This window comes from Phoenix dactylifera, unplaced genomic scaffold, assembly GCF_009389715.1.
Source record: "Phoenix dactylifera cultivar Barhee BC4 unplaced genomic scaffold, palm_55x_up_171113_PBpolish2nd_filt_p 000340F, whole genome shotgun sequence".
NCBI lineage: Eukaryota > Viridiplantae > Streptophyta > Magnoliopsida > Arecales > Arecaceae > Phoenix > Phoenix dactylifera.
Window position 1 is genome coordinate 14,116 of NW_024067800.1, and position 12,933 is coordinate 27,048.

The following is a 12,933-nucleotide window of genomic DNA, read 5'->3' on the forward strand; positions in this document are numbered from 1 at the left end:
TTTTATCCATATTTCTCCCCTTTTACATATTTTATATATATTTCTCCCCCTTTTTGTCATCATGCCAAAAAGGAGGTAATCACACACAATCAATGGCACAACCAATCATCAAATGGCACATAATTGAAGATAAGATGTCTACTCATTGTATTGATATGAATGTGAATACATTTGAGAATACAATAAGTAAAGTAAAACAAGACAAAACACAAAAAACATCTATGTCCTCCTCGAGGATGAGGCTCCCCCTCTCGAGGATGCATCTCCTCCTCTGGAGGATGTGGCTCCTCCTCTCGAGGATGGTGCTCCTCCTCTCGAGGATGGTGCTCCTCCTCTCAATCGGCTCTGCTCCATGAGGAGGGTGACTGCATCTGTAACATGACCAAGCTGCGTGATAATAGACGTAGTGGCTCTGCTATGTGTAGTGGAGAGCTCAGTTACCGACGTCTGAAGCCCAGTCACCGACGTCTGAAGTGCGTCCAGCTTGTCGATGAGTACATTCGACAAGCGCTCAGCCCCCTCGGTGATGGTGTGCATGTCACGACCTATCTCCTCTCGCATCTGTCGAGTGGTGCCTGTGACCTCACTCATGCTATGAAACTGTGCCTGGATCAAGGTCCTCATATTGTAGATTTCTTGCCGCACCTCAGCCGTCATGTCTGTCACGGCTGTCAAGGACGGGACCAAGGCGGAGGATGTGGGCGCAGAAGAGGGAGCAGGCACCGAGCCTCGGATCTCCCGAAGCAGCTCATCCCTCAGATCTCGGACGATCTCCTGCCGCAGCTCCCGGAGCTGCTCAGGATCAATCCGGACCTCCATAGATGGTGGAGCCGAGGAGGAAGGTCCGGCGGAGGTGGTAGGAGCAGGAGGAGTGGATGGAAGGTCTGGATGGTCTGGAAGGTCTGGGTAGTCTGAATCGGGCTCAGGACTGGGTGAAGATCTGGTGGTCTGAGCGGTGAGGGTAGACTTCCTAACCCATACTCCCTCTCTCTTCCGAAACCCCATCCTGTGTAGGGTCCCCGCACGCGTGCGATCAGTCCATCGCAACGCACGAGAGGGTTCCCCCTCAGGAATGGGAATCTCGTACTCCCTAAAGAGAAGAGTGAATATCATGCCGTATGGGAGGGTGAGCCTAGGTCTATCTAGGGGCTCACACATATACCTATAGATGAGTTTGGGGAAGTTGATCGGGGTGTCCTAAAGAATATAAGACATAAGAGCTAGGTCCCTCTCATTTACAAAATCAAATCTCCCTGTCTTAGGGAAGATGGACCTAGACAGAATACTCAAAAGGATTCTCACTTCAATCGGAAGTGAGCTAGCAGATACCTCGTCTAGGGGGGACTGAGGTGGATGCCCTAGGACGGCCGTAAGGGCCTCAACCCTATCCTCAGGGTGTGTGGGAGCCACCCCTACTAATGGAAGGTGGAGGATGTGGGCAATAAGATCCTCCGTGACACGCAAAGGGACACCGGCTACTGTGCCCTCGATACCTCCATCTCCCCGATGGACGGTACCATAGAACTCTCTAACAAGGCCTGGATATGTGGGAAGGTCCAAAGTGAGGAAGTACTCTAGGCCCTGGGCTCTAAGCCTATCACCTATGGTGAACCCTTCCCGGGAGAGATAGTCGAAGTCGACATACCTCCCGGTGGTGACGGCCTTCCCGGCCAACGGCCTTGCGGGAACCGCCCTAGGCGGGGAACGAGCCGGAGGTGGTTGCCTCGCGGGATCGTGCCGCGCCTTGGAGCGCCGCTCGGGACCGGCCTCGGAACGGGACCTCTTCCTAACCACGGTCTTACGCGGCATTTTGACCTAAAATGGAATGAGAAACCTAAGGGACGGTGAAAGGTCGACGGAGGAAGCTTGGGACGGACCGGAGACGACCTAGGAATGGACGAAAATCCTAAGAACCGGTGAAAAATCGACCGAAAAAGGGTTGGAGACGATCGGGGACGACCTAGGAGTCGGCTCTAGGGCTTTTTGAACAGTGGCGGCTTGAGAGAAAAGTATTTTCGAAACGACAAATCTAGGGTTAAAAAGTCGGATCCCGACTGCGAGTCGACTCCACTGAGTCGCGAGTCGACTCGACCTCGAGTCGACTCCAGAATATGCGCGAGTCGACTCTCCTTATGCGCCTGTAGGCCTCGAGTCGACTCCCGACAATATGCGAGTCGACTCCCCCTCTGCTGCCATCTTTGCGAGTCGACTCCCGCCAATGCGCGAGTCGACTCCCCCTTAGGAGCCGGCTCTGAAACTTACTCGAGTCGTCTCTAACTTTGGCACGCACCTAAAACTCATGCTATAATCGTGCCAAATGAGGGAAAATCACCTAATTAAGATCTGATTTGATGATCATTGAAAAGAAACTCTATTTTAACCACATTGTAATCATCAAAATCAATTAATCTAGTGGAAACCACCACTAGGATGGATCAATCACTCCTAATCCCCTCCTAAGCACACTAAACCTCTCTTCACTTAGGGGTTTTGTAAAAATATCTGCTAATTGATTATCAGTACAAACAAATTGGAGTGTCACATCACCATTCAATACATGATCTCTTATGAAGTGATGTCTTATCTCAATGTGTTTAGTTCTTGAATATTGAATTGAATTTTTAGTTAGATTTATGGCACTTGTATTATCACAATTAATGGAAATTTTATCTTGTTTAATGCCATAATCTTCTAATTGTTGTTTAATCCATAAGATTTGAGCACAACAACTCCCGGCTGGAACATATTCAGCTTCTGCAGTGGATAATGCAACCGAGTTTTGTTTCTTGCTAGACCATGAGATAAGGTTTTCTCCTAGAAATTGACACGACCCGCTGGTACTTTTTCTATCAAGCTTACATCCAGCGAAGTCTGAATTTGTGTATCCTATTAAGTTTAGGCTAGATTCTTTAGAGTACCATAGCCCTATGTTCTTAGTTCCTATTAAGTATTTAAAAATTCTCTTAACTGCAGCTAGGTGTGATTCTTTAGGATTAGCCTGATATCTAGCACACATGCACACACTAAACATAATATCAGGTCTACTTGCAGTAAGATACAGTAAAGATCCTATCATACCTCTATAAAGTTTTTGATCTACAGATTTACCTGATTCATCTTGATCTAATTTGCATGATGAGCTCATGGGGGTGCTGATTGATTTGTTTCCTTCCATATCAAACTTCTTGAGCATCTCCTTGATATATTTAGCTTGATTGATGAAGATGCCTCCTTCAGACTGTTTGATTTGAAGCCCGAGGAAGTAGTTCAGCTCTCCCATCATGCTCATCTCAAACTCACTCTGCATCAAATCAGCAAATTCCTCGCAGAGGCGATTGTTAGTAGCACCGAAAATGATATCATCAACATAAATCTGTACTAATAACATATCCTTATTTTGCTTTTTCAGAAATAACGTTGTATCTACATTTCCCCTAGAGAATTCATGTTCTAATAGGAATTTGCTAAGCCTCTCATACCATGCTCTAGGTGCTTGTTTTAAACCATAAAGTGCTTTGTTTAGTTTATATACATGATTAGGATATTGATGATTTTCAAAACCAGGAGGTTGTTCTACATATACCTCCTCATTAATATACCCATTTAAAAAAGCACTTTTTACATCCATTTGATATAGTTTGAAGTCCTTAGAGCATGCATATGCTAATAATAATCTAATAGCCTCAAGTCTAGCTACAGGAGCAAAGGTTTCATCAAAATCTATGCCTTCTTCTTGATTATAACCCTTTGCTACTAGTCTAGCCTTATTCCTTATAACAATTCCATTTTCATCTAGCTTATTTTTATATATCCATTTAGTACCTATAATTGGATATTCAGAAGGTCTCTCCACTAGATCCCATACCTTGTTTCTAGTAAATTGGTTTAGTTCTTCTTGCATTGCATTTATCCAATTTACATCATTTTCGGCTTCTTCTATATGTTTGGGCTCAAAGTGTGAAACAAAAGCTAAATGGTTATTCAAATTCCTAAGGGATGCTCTAGTCCTAACGGGTTGAGATGGATCATCTAGAATTAGTTCCTTAGGATGCCCATGAGCATACCTCCAAGCTTTAGTTAGCCCATGATCCACAATAGCCTCTTGGCTTGATGATTCTCCTTCAATCAACTTTTGATTATCATCTTGTAATCCCATCTCATCTATCTTTTCTTCAAGTATTTCAACATCATCATCAAAATTAACCTTCTTACTAGACGAGATGTCACTAGAGTCATCAAATACAACATGTATAGATTCTTCTATAACTAGGGTTCTTTTATTAAAGACTCTATAGGCTTTACTAGTAGTAGAATAACCTAAGAATATTCCTTCATCAGATTTAGGGTCAAATTTTCCTAGATTATCTTTCCCATTATTATGCACAAAACACCTACATCCAAAAACATGAAAATAATTAACCTTTGGTTTTCTGTTTTTCCACAGTTCATAGGGTGTTTTCTTTATAATGGGTCTCAATAGAACTCTATTTAATATGTGACAAGAGGTATTAATGGCTTCTCCCCAAAAGTACTTAGGGAGGTTACTTTCACATAACATAGTTCTAGCCATTTCCTCTAGTGTTCTATTCTTCCTTTCCACAACTCCATTTTGTTGTGGTGTCCTAGGTGCTGAGAAATTATGGGTTATCCCCTTCTTACTACAAAATTCATTAAATGACTGATTTTCGAATTCGGTACCATGGTCACTTCTAATGGCTATGACTGAAGACTCTCTAGCATTTGTTACTTCCTTATGGAACTTCTTAAACACAGAAAATGCTTGATCCTTATGCGCGAGGAACATGACCCATGTGTACCTAGAGTAATCATCTACAATAACTAGACCGTATTTATTTCCACCTAGGCTTGTTGTTCTAGTTGGACCGAATAGGTCCATGTGCAATAATTCTAGAGGTCTAGAAGTAGAGACATGTTTTATGGATTTAAATGAGTTCCTAGATTGTTTGCCAAATTGACATGCTTCACATATTTTGTTCTTTTCAAATTTTAATTTTGGCAAACCTATCACGGAGTCTCTTTTAACTAGTTTAGTTATTGTGTCCATGCTTGCATGACCTAACTTACGGTGCCATAACCAACTAGCATCATTATCTTTAGTTTCATTTACAACTAAACATTGGTTATATTTTGCAAGGTCTTCTAGGTCTACAATATATACATTTCCACGTCTAATCCCTTTAAAAACTAAACTATTATCATTAGGATTTGTTATAATGCATAGTGATGGTTTAAACATAACATCATATCCTTTATCACATAATTGACTAATGCTTAACAAGTTATGCTTAAGACCATCAACATATCTAACATTATCTATAAAAGTAGAAGGGGTGATTTGAACTTTACCAATACCAATGATGTGACCTTGGTTGTTGTCTCCAAAAGTCACAGCACCTCCCTTCTTGGCTTCAAGGGTGAAAAATTGATCTTTATCACCCGTCATGTGCCTTGAGCAGCCACTATCCAAATACCAGCAGTTTTTGTTGACCTTGGCTGCAAGACACTCCTACACAAGCAAATCATGTCATCTTAGGTACCCAAGTTTTCTTGGATCCTTCATGGTTAGTCAAGTTGGTTCCTTTTGGAACCCATACCCTTTTAATTTTTCTTTTAGTTTTACTTTTCCTAAAATTACACACATTTGCTTTATGACCTACTGTACCACAGCAAAAGCAAGTTATTTTCTTAGTTTTAGTTTCCCCAGCTTTAACAAAGAAGTTACTAAGAAGTTTTTGTTTATTTCTTGGTTTATATCCTAAACCCGCTTTATTAAATACTGCTCGTTGACTATTAAGTATCATGTTTAATTTTTCAGAACTATATGTAAATTTTTCAACTAAGGGTTTGTATTTGTTAAGTTCTTTAATTAGTGTTTGATTTTCTGCTTTTAGATCATTAAGTTCTTTTGTAAGATCCTTATCTAAGGTTTGTTTATATTTTTTAAGTTCTGAAAATTCCTTAGTTAGTTTTTCATTTTCTTTAGTTAAGGTATTTGTCTTTTGAGTTAAAAGTTGGTTGCTTGTCTTAAGTTCTATATTTTCTTTGGTGATTAAATCCTTATCCTTAACTAATTTATCGTATTTATGTAGGTATGATTGATTAGCTATTTTTAGTTCTTTATTCTTCAGATTTATGGCCTTATATTCTACCATTAATTCATTAAATGCATCATAAAGTTCATCAAAAGAAAAATCAAGATGGGTATCGGAAGTTACCTCATTTTCATTGGCCATGAAGCAGAAATTGGCCTTCTCTTCTTGTTCATCATCTGATGAGGAGGATGATGTGTCGGAGTCGCATAGTGTTGTGACAAGAGCCTTCTTCTTCTTGTACTTATTCCCCTTCTTCAGTAAGGGGCACTCTGCTCTTATGTGACCCGGCTTCTTGCACTCATAGCACCCAATCCCCTCATTTTCCCTTTCCTTACCCTTATCCTTTCGATAGGAATTTGAGGGGCCTCTCCTTTGATGATACGCCTTCTTGTGGTTGATGAATTTCTTGAACTTACGCACAAGAAGTGCCTCACCATCATCTTCCTCATGTTCTTCTTCTTCACTGCTGCTACTGCAAGATAAGTCTTTGTTAGATGAAGTAGATTTTAAAGCTATTACCTTTTTCTTATGGGAGGACTCTTCCTCGTTGTGTTGTTTCATGGTGAGCTCGTGCGTCATAAGGGATCCAAGAAGCTCCTCAAGTGGTAACTTGTTCAAGTCCTTGGCTTCTTGGATTGCCGTCACTTTAGCTTCCCACGACCTTGGTAGACACCGAAGGATTTTCCTGACAAGCTCACTGTTAGTATAGTTCTTGCCAAGGCTTTTTAGGCCATTGACAATATCAGTAAACCTAGTGAACATGCATGTGATTGTTTCATTTGAATCCATTTTAAATAGTTCATATTTATGAACCAAGATGTTTATTTTGGATTCCTTGACTTGATTCGTGCCCTCATGGGTCACTTCAAGTCTGTCCCAAATTTTTTTTGCAGAATTGCAAGTTGAAACCCTATTGAATTCATTTCTATCTAAGGCACAATAAAGTACATTCATAGCTTTAGAATTAAGCTGTGCCTTCCTCATGTCATGCTCATCCCAATCCTTTTCTAGTTTGGGTACCTTAACACCCTCTACATATATGGATGGGATGTATGGGCCATTTACTACAATGGACCACATCTCATAGTCTTGGGCTTGGATGAATATTCTCATCCTAGCCTTCCAGTATGAGTAGTCGGATCCATTAAAGAAAGGAGGTCTTTGGGTGGACTGACCCTCAATGTGGGAAGATCCAAATGGGGTTGTCATTTTGATCTTTTAACTCTTGGGTGGAAGAGTTTTGGCTCTGATACCACTTGTTGCCCAGATAGACAACCCAAGAGGGGGGGGGTGAATTGGGTTTTAAAATAATTTAGATAATTAAAACGTTATGGATGATTAATTAAAAACTATTGCAAGTTATTTAATTAATACTAAGTGCTGTGAGTGATAGGAGAGGAAGAAGAAGAGAGACAATCCAACACAAACATAAGGTTTTATAGTGGTTCGGAGCTAACCCTTGCTCCTACGTCCACTCCCCAAGTCTCACTTGGGAATTCACTATAACCCCCTTGGATTACAGCCGGTTGTTTTCCAAGCTCACAACCAAACTTGTTGTTTTACGAGCTCACAACGAACTCGGTCGGTTTTCCCAGGCTCACCGACTAGAACCAACCCCGATTGTTTTCCCGGGATCACAATCGAACCCTTACACACGTTGGTTTTAACTCGGCTCACCAACCAACCTCAATCCCCTTGATTCAATCCCCCGATTGAACCAAGTAAATACAAGTTGTAGAAAGAAAACAGAAAATAAGCTTCTCAAAAAGCAGATGTAAAACAATATAATCAAAGAGGAGTTTAGAAGCCCTCAAACGTTTTTAAGCTGAAGAAGAGGTATGGCTTCTTGAACTCCGGTCTCCTCTTGAATGTGTAGTCGACTTGAATGCAGGAGGAGGAGGCTTTAATTGCTGGGAAGATGTAGGTGGAGCAGTAAATGCAGATCTTCCTCTTTTTCATTGAAGAGCACGGTGCAGAGCTTGAATGCTTGATTAGTTGGAGTGGAATGGATGTTCTCTGCCTTGCTACAGTCCTCTGTGGCTATTTAAGCCAACCCCCACGGAAACTAGCCGTTAGACTGCTTTTTCTGCCCGTTCTGCACACTCTGCGCAGCCTGACAATATGACCGTTGGTGGGTTGGAGTCGACTCGCGCGATCAGGAGTCGACTCGGCTGTAGCGGGAGTCGACTCAAGCTTTTCCGGAGTCGACTCGGCAACTGTTCCAAATTTGAATTAAAGTTGCCTTCACGACTGGGAGTCGACTCGTCTTGACCCGGAGTCGACTCGCCAACTTCTGGAGCTGACTTGGCAATTTCGGGGTTGGCTCATCTACTGAAGTCCGTGGATCCAATTTTGAATTTTGTCCACTCGAGTCGACTCGACTGTCCTTGGAGTCGACTCGAATCTCAGAGCCCGAACTCCCGATCCTCTGTCTTTTGGCTCGTCCAGTCTTGGAGTCGACTCGAACTTCCTTGGAGTCGACTCGGCTCTCAGTTTCCGAAAGTTGGTCTTCTGCCTTTTGACGTGAAGCTGTCTTGGAGTCGACTCGAGCTGTCTGGGAGTCGACTCGAATCTCAGAGGCAGTAACTTGGTTTTCTGTCTGTCTTGGGGTCGCGGTGTCTTGGAGTCCACTCGCGTATTGCGTGAGTCGACTCGAATCTCAGAGTCCATATAATGCTCTCTGACTTTTTCTTTGTGTACCGCTGAGAGTCGACTCTTGCTTTCTTTGGAGTCGACCTGCCAACCATCGGAGTCGACTCGCGTTCCACTGGAGTCGACTCGAATCTCAGACCCGAAAACTGCTCTCTGACTTTTCTGCCTGTGACTGCTTGGAGTCGACTCTTACTTCCCTGGAGTCAACTCGGTGAACAATGGAGTCGACTCGCGCACTTCAGGAGTCGACTCGTTGACAGGTTCTGAGATGAAGCTTTCTATTCTTCTTTCTGTTCTCAGTCGGAGTCGACTCGTACTGATCTGGAGTCGACTCGAGCTTGTGCCAGTGAACTTGATACGCTTGGAGTCGACTCGTGATACTCGGGAGTCGACTCGAGTCTCAGACATTGGTTCAAACAAACTCCTTAACTTATCCAAAAATTATGAACCAAGTCTTGGGACACTTAGACAGGATTTTCACTGAAACACTCAATTAAATTCATTAGTAATCAAAAGGTATACTCAAATGCTTTGAGCTCATCAAAATCAAATGGGGTTTTAATCAATCACTCCACAAAAACTCTTTCACTGTTTATCTCCTTCCTCTTGTTATCTATCCTTCCCGTGATCTCGCCTCACAGAGCGCCCCCCTGCCCATTCCAGCCATGCGTCACAGCCGACGCTCCAATCCTCCATGTGGTGCAGCCGACGACCAGATCCTCCGCCTCTTCATCCGCCTGCATCCCCGCCTCCGCACAGCTGCCGTTTCGGGCGTCCGAGACAAGCTACGCATGCTCCCAGCGTATCACGCGATGAACCAGGCCGCCTTCCGTGCACCCAGCTATCTCCCAGATCTCCTCTCATCCCGCGGTGCAGCCGGCGACCAGATCCCCCCCAGCTCCATTCCGCTGATCCCGCGGCCCTTCATCCTCTTCGTCCGCGATCTGCCTTCCGGCATCTCGCCCCGGAATCAGCCGGCCATGATCTCTTCTTCCTTCCCGAACGAGCACTCCGGACAGCTATAAAAGGAGGAGGGTGGCCATCGGTGAGGAGGGCGGAGAGCTCGGTTTGAAGAACGGTGGGGGGCTCGGTTCCACAGAAAAACATGGGAGACCCCCTGTTTTGGTGAAAAGAAGAAGAAAACCGAGAGGGAGAGAAAAAGAAATAAAAAAAAAGAGAAAGGAGGGGGAAAGAGAATATTTTGTGATATTTTGGGAAGAATGAGAGGAGAAGACTTTCACTTGAAGATGGGAGGTCGTCCGGAAGCCATGCGCGGCTAAACGTCTAGTTGAGGGCTGGATGAAGCCCTAGCAATGTATCAGGGCATTGTAGTTCTTATTTTTTTTATTATTTTGGAGCTTGTTTAAATTCTTATTTTCAATGAAATATTCCTTTATGATATTTAAACTTTGAGCATGCTAGTTACTAATCATGTTTGCTAAAGTAGTCTAAGATGATTCATGCCTAGGAAGATGAAGTGTGCTGCATCCTAGATTAGCATACTTAGGTAGACACTTCATGCTACACCGAAGATGGATCTTCCTAACACTCTTTATGCTTTTATTTTAAAAGGCTTGTAGCCAATTTGCATGCCTCTCCAAAAGATAAAAATTAAGAACACAGTCGCTAATGCAATGCTACGTGGTGGATTCCAAACCCTAGATCTATCTACTTTGATAAATTTCAATTCGTACTCATAGATTAATTTAGTTAAATCAAGTTAGCAAATCCTTCTTCTTGATTTAATTTTAAAAGAAAAATAACTTATTCTTCAATTCCTGTGGACCGACACCCGTAATCACTATCCTACAGGATACGTGCTATTGCGTGGTTTATTTTTGAAATTGAAAGAACCGATCAATTTTTGGCGACGTTGCCGGGGATTGCTAGCACAGTTATTTTTCCTTTCATTAAATTTTTTTTTAAAAAATAAAAATATATATATCTAAAATAAAAATATTTTCTATTGTTATTACTTTTTTTTATCTCCTTTTTCTCTCCTACTAAATTTTAATTTTTCTTTTTATATTATTTAATCAGGAATCGAGAAAAAAATCTAGGATCATCCAAAAGAGAACTGCCGGAAAAGGAATGCTGTAGAGGTTTGCCTAAAAAAATTTTTAAATTGCTGGGAAATTCCCTTTGGTAACCTTTAAACCTTTCTTGTTTAAATTTATTATTAGATTGAAATTTTGTGGTGATTGTTTCATTTTAATTTCAGCAAAAGTGTGAATGCATGCTTGATACACATACACAAATTAATCCGCACATAGTAAGGGCAATCACCCCAACAAGATAAGAGCCGGATTTCATCACCGGACTCTTGCCCAACTTAGATGAACTCAATCTCACATAGTGTCACTTTAATTAAAATCAATTAGACGTTGGCCCCTAGGGACATTCGAGCTCAATAGAATGAAGATCACCGAAAGTTGCACCAGTTTCGCTCTGTGGCTTAGTTGATGTCTAGGCAAGCTTTGTCCCTATAAGGGAGATAGTTCATCTGTTCGAGGCAAGTGGGTTTTAAGTGGGACCTTTGCGAATGCATCGTGACCCCTCCACTTACCTGGGAGCTTACCTTATCAACTCGGTTCATTAGACCAGATTGGAGGCTTAGGTGCCCTCTTCAAACCAATTAGGAGCTATCTAGTGATTTTAGGACAAATACAAGGATTGATGTGTTTATCTTTTATTGCATGCTTGACTGATCAAGTACTAGTGTATACAAGGGAGTCGTTCTAGAGTACGTGACCTATTACCTTTTGACCCTGTAATAGAACGGACCCTTAGAAATATTCGAGCTAAGATCAGAACAATAGAATCATCCCCACCTCCTGAGATGGCTGAAGAACAACCCAAACTCCTGAGGGAGTACTTTACTCCCACCATTTACACTTCCCCATCTTGTATTCGATTACCTGAAGTAGCAGCTGTACAATACGAAATAAAGTCTAGTGTTATCCAAATGCTCCCATCTTTTTATGGGCTCACCAATGAAGATCCATATAAACACCTAGATGAATTCCTTGAGATTTGCACCACTGTCAAGATTCAGAACTTCACTGATGATGCTCTAAAACTTAGATTATTCCCCTTCTCCCTTAAAGATAGAGCCAAGCAATGGCTGAATTCTTTAGAAGCCAACTCGATTCGTTCTTGGGATCAAATGCAACAAGAATTCCTTAAAAAATACTTTTCCATAGGAAGAACGAACCAGTTTAGATGTGCCATTACAAGCTTCTCCCAAACTGAGGGAGAAGAATTTCATAAAACTTGGGAGAGATTTCGGGACCTAATCCGTAAATGTCCTCATCATCAAATACCTAAGTGGCAGCTAGTGCAATGTTTCTATGACGGATTGACTGAACGAAACCGTCAGATGATCGATGCTACATGCGGGGGAACTTTTATGCTTCAAAATGAACATGAAGCATGGCAGTTATTTGAAAATCTTAATGAAAATTCCTTTCACCATGCTTCCTGTTCTCGTCAAGCACCCTCGAGTTCTCAAAGAAAAGGGACCATTTGTGAAATAAGTCATTCTATGGACCTGTCTAGCAAGGTGATGCATTGTCCCATAAGATTGACCAACTGATGATAGGAGGACATATCGTTAGCTCTTCCCAAGCACAAGTGTGTGCTATCTATTCTAGCCCATCGCATCCTATTCATGAGTGCCCCTCAGCACCCCAATATCCCAAACTCGTGCAAGAACACATCAATGCTGCCCAAACACAGCCCAGACTAGGTAATGACCCATTTTTCAATACATATAACCCGGGATGGCGGAATCATCCAAATTTTTTTTGGAGGCAGCAAGCTTCGAATACTGCCCAACCCTACTCCCAAAATTTTCAAAACCCTCAGAATTTTCATCTCTACCGTCCCTCAACTCAATTTCAACACCCTCCTCCTCCAACCCAAAGAAATACAGCCTTTGAGGAGAAAGTGTTGACTGCCCTTCAAGGTTTGGAGGCAAACACACAACTATTACACTCTCACACGCAATCAATTGCTAAGCTAGATTCCTAAATGGGTCAACTAGCCAATGCATTAAACAAGCGAGAGGAAGGTAAGCTTCCAAGTCAACCAATGAGTAATCCTAGGGGACAATACATGGCTCAAGAAAATCAATTAAATGCAATTCATCATGAACAAGCCAATGCTT

General features: G+C 42.2%; 1 non-coding gene across 1 annotated transcript; it reads right to left on the reverse strand.

The window, feature by feature from the left end:
- Nucleotides 1-11,980: 11,980 nt before the first annotated feature.
- LOC120105666 lies at nucleotides 11,981-12,086 on the reverse strand. The gene has a single exon (XR_005508010.1). It is a non-coding gene; the product is annotated as a small nucleolar RNA R71 (small nucleolar RNA).
- Nucleotides 12,087-12,933: the final 847 nt, after the last annotated feature.